Raw genomic sequence first — 9,063 nt, forward strand, 5'->3', positions numbered from 1 at the left:
AAGAATTCTCTCATTTGGTACCCCAGTAATCTATGACCTACCTAAATGATGAATCACCAATTTCTTAGTCTTAAATCATGCAGTGATGTTAAAGATGAATATTTTAAAACACTGGGCTAATTATACTCATTTTGGCCAAGACTTCTACTAAAGATTCCCATGCTATAGTCCTGGTGGGTGTGTTAGTCATTAAAAGTCCTTCCTGGGAAGTATTTACTTCTGTTGCAAATGTGTGGCAACTTCTTCCATCAGCAGATGCAGGCAAAGCTGCCTGGAGTGGGAATGAGGGCTGCTGTTACCATGGTAACGAGAAGACCTGCTGAGAACTGAAGTAAGGACAATTCTGTAAAAGGGCAGGGAGTCAGGAATTGTTATTTATGCCATACTCTTACCTGATTAGTTGTGGGTGATTTACATAATCCATCACTTGTCATTAAAAGCTGATTTTGGAGTGGGCATTGGCCAGGCAGTAAAGAAATTGGTTAAGTGTCATATTGGAGCACCTGGGTTTGCTCTCTGGCCTTAGGTGCCTGAATCTAGCTTCCTGCTCATTTAGTCCCTAGGTAGAAGAGGTGATAGCTAGAGTGACTGCATTGCTGTCATTCACATGAGAAAGATCTTTCATCTGCTGGTTCACTTCCCACGTGGCCACAATAGCCAGAGCTGAGCCAATCCAAAGCCAGGAGCAAGGAGTTTTTTTCAGGTCCCCTACAGGAGTACAGGGTCCCAAGGCTTTGGGCTGTCCTCAATTGCTTTCCCAGGCCACAGGCACGGAGCTGGATGGGAAGTGGAGCAGCCAGGATATGAACCACCACCCATGAGATCCTAGTGCATGCAAGGTAAGGACTTAAACCACTAGGCTACTGTGCTGGGGCCCTATTTATTTATTTGTAAAGCTTTATTTTATCTGAAAGGCAGATTTTACAGAGGAGGAGAGACAATTAAAGAAAGATCTTCCATCCAATGATTCACTCCAAATGGCTGCAATGGCCAGAGCTGAGTTGATTCAAAGCTGGGAGTGAGGAAATTCTTCTGGAGATCCACGTGGGTGCAGGATTCCAAGTACTTCCTCTACTGCATTTCCAGGCAATAGGCAGGAAGCTGGATGGGAAGTGGAATAGCCATTTCATGAACCACCATTCATGTGAGTTGGCCCCGAAAATTTATTTTTAAACACATAAAATTGTTTCAGACTAGGAAACTAAGCCAAGGCCTTGCCTTCAGGCTATGCTTGTGCTACCTAAAAAGTCAGAAAAATTCCTCTCTGTGAGACCTACATCATATACTCAGACATATTGACCAGTTAAGTTGTGACATTCCTCACTCAGTGTCAGGGCAGGAATCCTGCAATTCCTATAATGTAATTCAAGGCACCAGGCCCTTCTCTCCATGGTCTATTACTGACTTCCCCAAGTCAAAATCAGTTCCTGGAACATGTCTGGTTGTGTCTGAAAAATATGCTATTCCAGTTGAAGTTTTTGTGATAAACTACTGCTTTCAACCATACCCTGCTGCAAGAACAGATCCTTATTTGGATTCATGAAGACAACTATAATGTCTAAAACTAAACACTGTAAAAATAAGAATACGCATGAATGCCTCCAAGTGTTGGAGGAAATAAAAGTTAATGTTATAGTTCAGAAAAGTATATTTTAGCAGCTTGCTGCAATACATCATTAGCTTTGAAGAAAAATTTCAGTAGATGAGAACAAAATAAAAAGAACCAGCAGTTTGTCTCCAACAAACAAAAATGTTGTAACGTCATCAATCCAGTTCCGTGTGATTAATTCTTGTTTTGTTTAGCAATTTTATGAGTCCAGTTTTGCCATCAGAATTCTGCAATTTTTTCCCTGTTCAATGGTATGCTCTTTTTTTTCTTTTTTTTTTTTTTTAAGATGTGCTTGTCTTTATTGGAAAGGCAGATTTATAGAGAGAAGGAGAGACAAAGCAAAAGATCTTCATCTGCTAGTTCACTTTCCAGAAGGGCACAACGGCCAGAGCTGAGCTGATCCAAAGCCAGGAGGTAGGAGCTTTTTCCAGGTCTTCTGCAGGAGTGCAGGGTCCCAAGGCTTTGGGCCATTCTCTACTGCTTTCCCAGGTCACAAGCAGGGAGCTGGAAGGGAAGTGGAATAGCCGGGACATGAAATGGTGCCCATATGGGATCCTGGTGTTTGCAGAGGGAGGGTTAGGCAAGTGAGCCATAGTACTGAATGGTATTCTCTTAAAGCCACCAAAAACTTACATTTCTGAGTTTTTCTAAACCATCCATTTTAGGAACCTCCTGACCTTGCATGGAATTTCCAGAAATAAGCATCTTCATATAGCATTTTAACTGTGGACAAGACTAAATACAGCCACGATCTGATTGGCCTTCACAACTGACAAATAAATTTAGTTATTTATGTGGAATACAACAATTTAATATTGGATTATTTGGAACTTATGCCAAGACATATTTAAGTTTTAGGAATCTTACAGAGTATTAGAACACATATTATCGATACAAGTAAAACTCAAAGAAGGTTAAGCATCATTTCTTTTTACTTTCTGATATTTTAGAAGGCATTTATAGATTTTTGATTACTGTGTAAAACATACTGATGGAGTATAATGCAATGCGGCAAGACATTTATACTGAATTCGCTAATGACATTATGGCATTGGCATTTCCATAAAATACATAGTAAATTACTGTGAGTTATAGCTACACCAACGTGCTGCACAATGGGACATTGGAATATATTCTTCCCACCTGTGCTATGACATCCATTTATAATTTGACAGTGCCTCTCAGGTAATTTAACATAATCAAATCAATGCAACCATTTTCATCTCTTGAATTCCAGGGCCTTCTGGAAGATCAAAAGTCAGTTTTGGTTTAGAAGACTTAATTTTGGAACTTATACCAAGACTGGTAGAACACTACCCCAGTCCACACTTTCTTGTGTTCATATCTCTGTTCCATTTCAGCTGTTGTCGGTGTTTAAGTGTAGCTGTTCATTCAGGCAGTGCTTGACGTCCTTGGACGGAGCTGTGTGACTTTGCCTTTTAGGTACTAATTAGAATAATTCCCTTCAGAGACTTCGGCATTTGCCTTCTTCCCTCTTCTAAAAGTGGCTTCTCCTCTAGTCTCTCCTTGAATCATTTATTTAAAACAAACCTTTACCGTGTTTTGGTTGCAGTTAACTTCTGGGGTTTCAATTCCTTGGAAATAATTCTTTGCCACGAAAAGTAAAGAACACTAAACAAATAAAAGACTTGGAGTGTCCTTCAAAAAATATGTTTGTTTGACAATTCAGAATCATGCCAGCAAGCAAATTTCTTTTTATTTACGAAGTACTTTCAAAATTCAAATAAAAGAAAGGTTCACAGTTGAGTGTGAAAGAGCAGTTATTCATTTAACCAGAGTGGTAACTAAATGACTTTCAGAAACACCTGCAGGCCTCTAGAAGGCTGTAAAAGCCCCCACAGCTGGCAGCAGGTGAGCCCGCCTCCCAGGTAACAGCATTTTTTAAAAACATTTTTCTTTTCCTTCTTCAGGCTTTTTTAAATTGTTTGCATTTCACTTAAAGATAAGGAAAACTTTTCACTACCTCTTTTTTTTTTAATCAATGTTATGAAGAAATCTTGTTGAAAAGATGCTGCCAAGTTTCCATTTGCATTAGTGTACTTTTGATTGTTTAGGCTCAATTTTAATATTTTTTTTTAAGATTTATTTTATTTTTATTGGGAAGGCGGATATACAGAGAGGAGAGACAGAGAGGAAGATCTTCCGTCCGATGATTCACTCCCCAAGTGAGCACAACGGCCGATGCTATGCCAATCTGAAGCCAGGAGCCTCTTCTGCTGGGTTTCCCACACAGGTGCAGGGTCCCAAAGCTTTGCGCCGTCCTCAACTGCTTTCCCAGGCCACAGGCAGGGAGCTGGAAGGGAAGCGGGGCTGCCGGGATTAGAACCGGCGCCCATATGGGATCCCAGGAGTATAAGGCGAGGACCTTAACCACTGCGCCATCGTGCCGGGCCCTAGGCTCAATTTTAACCTGTTATAAATTTATTTAGTTTTAGCCACGTTAGTCACTAAGCTTATTGTTTAATATTATCTATGTCATTTTCTCTTTATTTTAAACTGAAATAGTCTTTAAATAGAGAAAATTATCTTTGTTATGGCAGGAATACCTTTTCATATCTTTCAAGTAAAATTTTTCATTTTTTCTTTTTTTAAGAAAATAAATTTATTTTATTTTTGATATTGTTTATATAGTTGAGAAGGATGTATACTCATGTGGACCACTTATCAGGTGGGGAGGGCTGAGAGATGAGGGAAAGTGAACGAGACAATTACTTCCAAATTTTTTAATTCTTCCTATATCTGGTGTCTTAAAAGTTCTTATGAACTAAAAACACATTTCACTTTCTTTGTGAATTTTGCATACAAAATCATTTCCCTCATTTGGGGGCTTTAATTATGTTATACTTTTTAAAATTTAATAACTTTGATCTTAGCAAATACTTATATGTCTTGAGAACTGTTATCTGTATGAATATTTACTACTTCGTAATTTATATTTCACAATATTGACTTACTTATTTTACAGGCAGAGAAAGAGACTGAGAGAGAATTCTTCTATTCCCTGTTCACTTGCTGCAGTAGCCTGGGCTGGGCCTGAGTGCAGCCAGGAACGCCTGCCAGGTCTCCCACCTGAGTGTCAGGAACCATCAGTTACTTTCTCCAAGGCACATGAACAGCAGACTGGATGGCGAACACCAAGTAGCTGGGACTCAAATCAGCCACAGCAAGACCCGATGTGGCCATCCCAAAGTGTCAGCTTAACCAGCTGCGCTGTAGCCCTAACCCCAGTAGACACCATTTCAAAATTTCTAGAAAGATGTGTTTCCTCAATTTTTTTCATGATTAATGTCACTAAATATTTATTTTTCCACAGCAAATAAAAACAAAATGCCAAAGTACCTAAATTTTAGTTTATGTTTGAGTAATGAATGTTTTGGTATTTTCCCAGTTATTTTGTAAATACCCATAACACAGCACATCTTAAAAAAATTTTAACTTACCCAAAGTATTTTGCAATTATTTTAAAACAGATATACATGAAAGAACATGATGCCAAAAATCCTATTTAGAAACTTTAATTTTATGTATATCTTACTTATTTTACTCAATTTTAATAATTGCTTTCCTTATTTATTAAAATTAAGGGCAGTTATTGTCTTATGTTATTTTTCTAAGTTAAGGATTTGTTTATTATTGAAGGGCGGAGTGACAGAACAGAGACACCATCCTTGTGTCTGCTTGTTCATTTCCCAAACGGCTGAAACACTCAGGGCTGGTTCAGTAAACCATGAGCTATGAAATCTATCAGAGTTTCCAAGGTGCGGTGCATGGCAGAAACAAGTTCCTCAGCCATCACCTGTCGTTTCTGGACACATTAGCAAGGGCAGCCAGAACTTGAATCAGCAGTGCCCTAATGGAATCTGGGTGTCTCAAGCGGGCCATGGTGTGCCAACACCAACTCCTGCATACCAGGTGATTTACTCAGTTTTTTTTTTTTTTTTTTTTTGCCTCTTGGGCCTGTGGAAATCTTACTCACTAGGCATTTCATCTCCTCCGCTTCTTGAGTGACAGGCAAGATCAGATGTAAAAGGTTTATCTTCCTGTAGGCTCCGCTCGTGACCTTTGCTCTCAGAGGACACGTTCCTTCCTGCTGATTTTAATGTTTCTTTGGTTCTTTTTCTCTCAGTTGCTTGGGTTTATTCTTGATTCGATGCAGACTCAGATTCCTAAGAGTCAAGTCGGACTTGATGACGCCTTCTTGACTTGGAAACCTGAACAACAAATGAAAGGCCTTTGACTTTATTTGTGCTAATAATCCTGTGCTTTCACAGCTCTGATTCTTCTGAATGCTCCTCCTTTTTTTCTTCTCCATCTTTTGTTTTTGGGAGAGGATTTTAAAAAAAGATTTATTTATTCTTATTGCAAAGTCGGATAAACAGAGAGGAGGAGCTTTCCATCCGATGATTCATTCCCCAAGTGACCACAACGGCTAGAGCTGAGCTGACCCAAAGCCAGGAGCTTCTTCTGGGTTTCCCATGTGCTGCAGGATCCCAAGGCCTTGGGCTGTCCTCGACTGCTTTCCCAGGCCAGAAGCAGGGAGCTGGATGGGAAGTGGAACAGCCAGGCCACGAGCTGACACCCATATGGGATCCTGGTGCATGCAAAGTGAGGATTTTAGCCTTTAGGCCACTGCATCAGGCCCTAGGGGAGGATCCTTCTGTCTTCCTGCCACTGTTGATGCTCCAAAACCATGTTGGTGTCAAAAATAATTTTTTTTTTTTTATCAAGTTGAAGGCTTTGTCTGGCCTGGACTTAGCAGGTGAAGTTTTCCATTTCATGTTCTGCTAAAGATCATGAACACTCAACATTTCCTCTAACACATCAGAAGTGGTAAGTTTCATTACATGATCAACTGTAACCTTTTTTTTTTTTTACTTTAGTCTCCTGGATTTTTTCTTCATTCTGTATCACTGCAATTTTGGGAGTGCTGTAAAGTGAAATGATTTCTCTAGTTGCAGCTTGGAAAACGTAAGCACATGAAGATGTTGTGCATTTATCAAATCTTGCTGAAACTTTAAAACTTCATCCCAATCCTTCAGGGCAGCTCTGATCTTTAGTTTTAGTTGGCACAGCTGGGTGTTACAGAAGCCATACAATCGATATAAATTACCAGTTTGGATCTGGAAAGTATATGGAGGTAAAAAGTATTGCCAAGACAGACATGTTCTCTAAATTTCTTGTTTTGCCAGAGAAGATGGTCCCAAACTTCATGTTCCTTCAGAGCTCTGTGAAAGCATACTTGGTCCATCTCCTGGGAGCAGCTCAGCAGCATCTCACAGTCTGTTTACAGGCACCATACTATGTATCCCTCCCTCCCTCCCTTCTTCCTTCCTTCCTTCCTTCCTTTCCTTCCATCCTTTCTTCATCTCTCTCTATCCCTCCCTCGCTCTCTTCCTTCCTTTCTTCTTTTTTTAAGATTTATACATTTTATTGGAAATGCAGATTTACAGAGAAATAGAGAGATAGAGAAAGATCTTCCATCCGCTGGTTCACCCCCTCCCCACCAAGTAGCCACAATGGCTGAGCTGAACTGATTTGAAACCAAGAGCCAGGAGCTTCAATCACATGGGTGCAGTGTGCCACAGCTCTGTTCTAAGTGGAGCAGCCGGGACATGAACCAGCTCCCATATAAGATTCCGGTGCACACAGGCAAGAATTTAGCTGCTGAGCCATTGTGCTGAGTCCTATGCTATTTTTCTAAAAAAAGCAATACTTAAAAAACTGACATTTGAGCAGTGGTAAGACACTGGTAGGATGCCCTTTGTCCCACATGGGAATAACCAGGAAAAAAGAAAGGCAAGGAAAGGGGAAGAGGAAGAGATCAAAGGGGAGAAGGGAAGAGAAACAGTAGAGGAGAGGAGAGGAGAAGAGAGAGCAGAGGAGGAGAAAGGAGAGGAGAGGAGTGGAAGGCAGAGGAGAGGAGGGGTGGGGGAGGAGGAGAGGAAAGGAGAGGAGGGGAGAGGACAGAAAGGGAGGGGAAAAGAGAAGAAGGGAGGGGAAAGGAGGGAAGGGGGAAGAGGAGAGGGGTGAGGAGAGGGGAAAGGAGGAGAGGACAGGAGGGAAGAAGGAGGAGAGAGCAGAGGAGGGAAGGGAGAGGAGAGGAGTGGAGGGGAAAGGAGAGGAGTGGATGGGGAGAGAAGAGGAAGGGAGAGAAGAGGAAGGGAGAGAAGAGGAAGGGAAAGGAGGGGAAGGGAGAGGAGAGGAGGGGAAAGGATGGAGAGGAGAAAAGAGAGGAGAGGTGAGGACTCTGAGTTATTTTTTTTTAAAGATTTATTTTTTTATGTTTATTGGAAAGGCAAATATACAGAGAGGAGAGACAGAGAGGAAGATCTTCTGGCCGATGATTCACTCCCCAAGTGAGTGCAACGGTCGATGCTATGCTGATCCAAAGCCCGGAACCAGGAACTTCTTCCAGGTCTCCCACGCGGGTGCAGGGTCCCAAGGCTTTGGGCCATCCTCAACTGCTTTCCCGGGCCACAAGCAGGGAGCTGGATGGGAAGCGGGGCTGCCGGGATTAGAACCGGAACCCATATGGGATCCCGGGCGTGCAAGGCAAGGACCTTAACCACTGCGCCATCGCACCGGGCCCGAGGACTCTGAGTTATGTATAAAAGAGGTTAGTCTGATGTCAGTTCTCAGGTTGGTTCACACAGAATACCCTTGTAGTACATACCTGAGTCAGATGACATTCCTCTTTTATAAACACACAAATCAGACTGCATTCTAGGAGGGCTCTCCTGTCTATCTGTCAGAGAGCTTTCTCTGCTTCTTTCAGCCCTTTGCTTTGCTCACTTCTTCCTTGTCCATGCCTCCTTCTTTGTGGTCAAGAGACAAAGAATGCAGCAAGGAAAAAAGGCTGTAAGCCTCCTGGGAGAGGAGAGACTATAGCACGGAGAGCTGCAACATGAACACACAGAGCTGGAAGCCACTGTTTCTGGACACTCACCACAGAGGTTTGAGCCAGACGCCTCCTGCAACATGAGCACCGTTAACTCCAGTGCCACCTGTGTTTCTCTTTAGAGTACCAGGATTCAGTGTATTGCTCCAGCTTATGATTCCAGGTTCCTGCCAGGGAGGCAGCTGTGATGGCCGCCTTCCACTCAGCAAGGAGATCTGGTGTGTGTTCCTGGGCCAGACTCACCCGCAATGGGCATTCAGGAAGTGAATCAGCAGATGGCAGGTCTGTCTGTCTCTCTGCTTCTCATACATATATATATACACAAAACACATACACAATGTCATATAATTATATATAAAATATATATTTTGGTTATTATATATATTATAAACATATTATATTATACAATAGACATATAAATATAAAATAAACACATATAATGAACATATAAACATATGAAATAAACATGTCAGCTCAAACTGAGCTCCAGAAAACAGAATGAAAATCTTTGAGAAAGGTACAATTTAGGCTTTTT

At 41.5% G+C, this 9,063-nt stretch overlaps 1 pseudogene; it reads right to left on the minus strand.

Moving 5' to 3' along the window:
• Positions 1–6,271: 6,271 nt before the first annotated feature.
• LOC121144974 lies at positions 6,272–8,319 on the minus strand (annotated as a pseudogene).
• Between the last annotated feature and the right edge of the window lie 744 nt (positions 8,320–9,063).

Source organism: Ochotona curzoniae, unplaced genomic scaffold (assembly GCF_017591425.1).
Source record: "Ochotona curzoniae isolate NIBS_2020 unplaced genomic scaffold, NIBS_Ocur_1.0 scaffold_3208, whole genome shotgun sequence".
NCBI lineage: Eukaryota > Metazoa > Chordata > Mammalia > Lagomorpha > Ochotonidae > Ochotona > Ochotona curzoniae.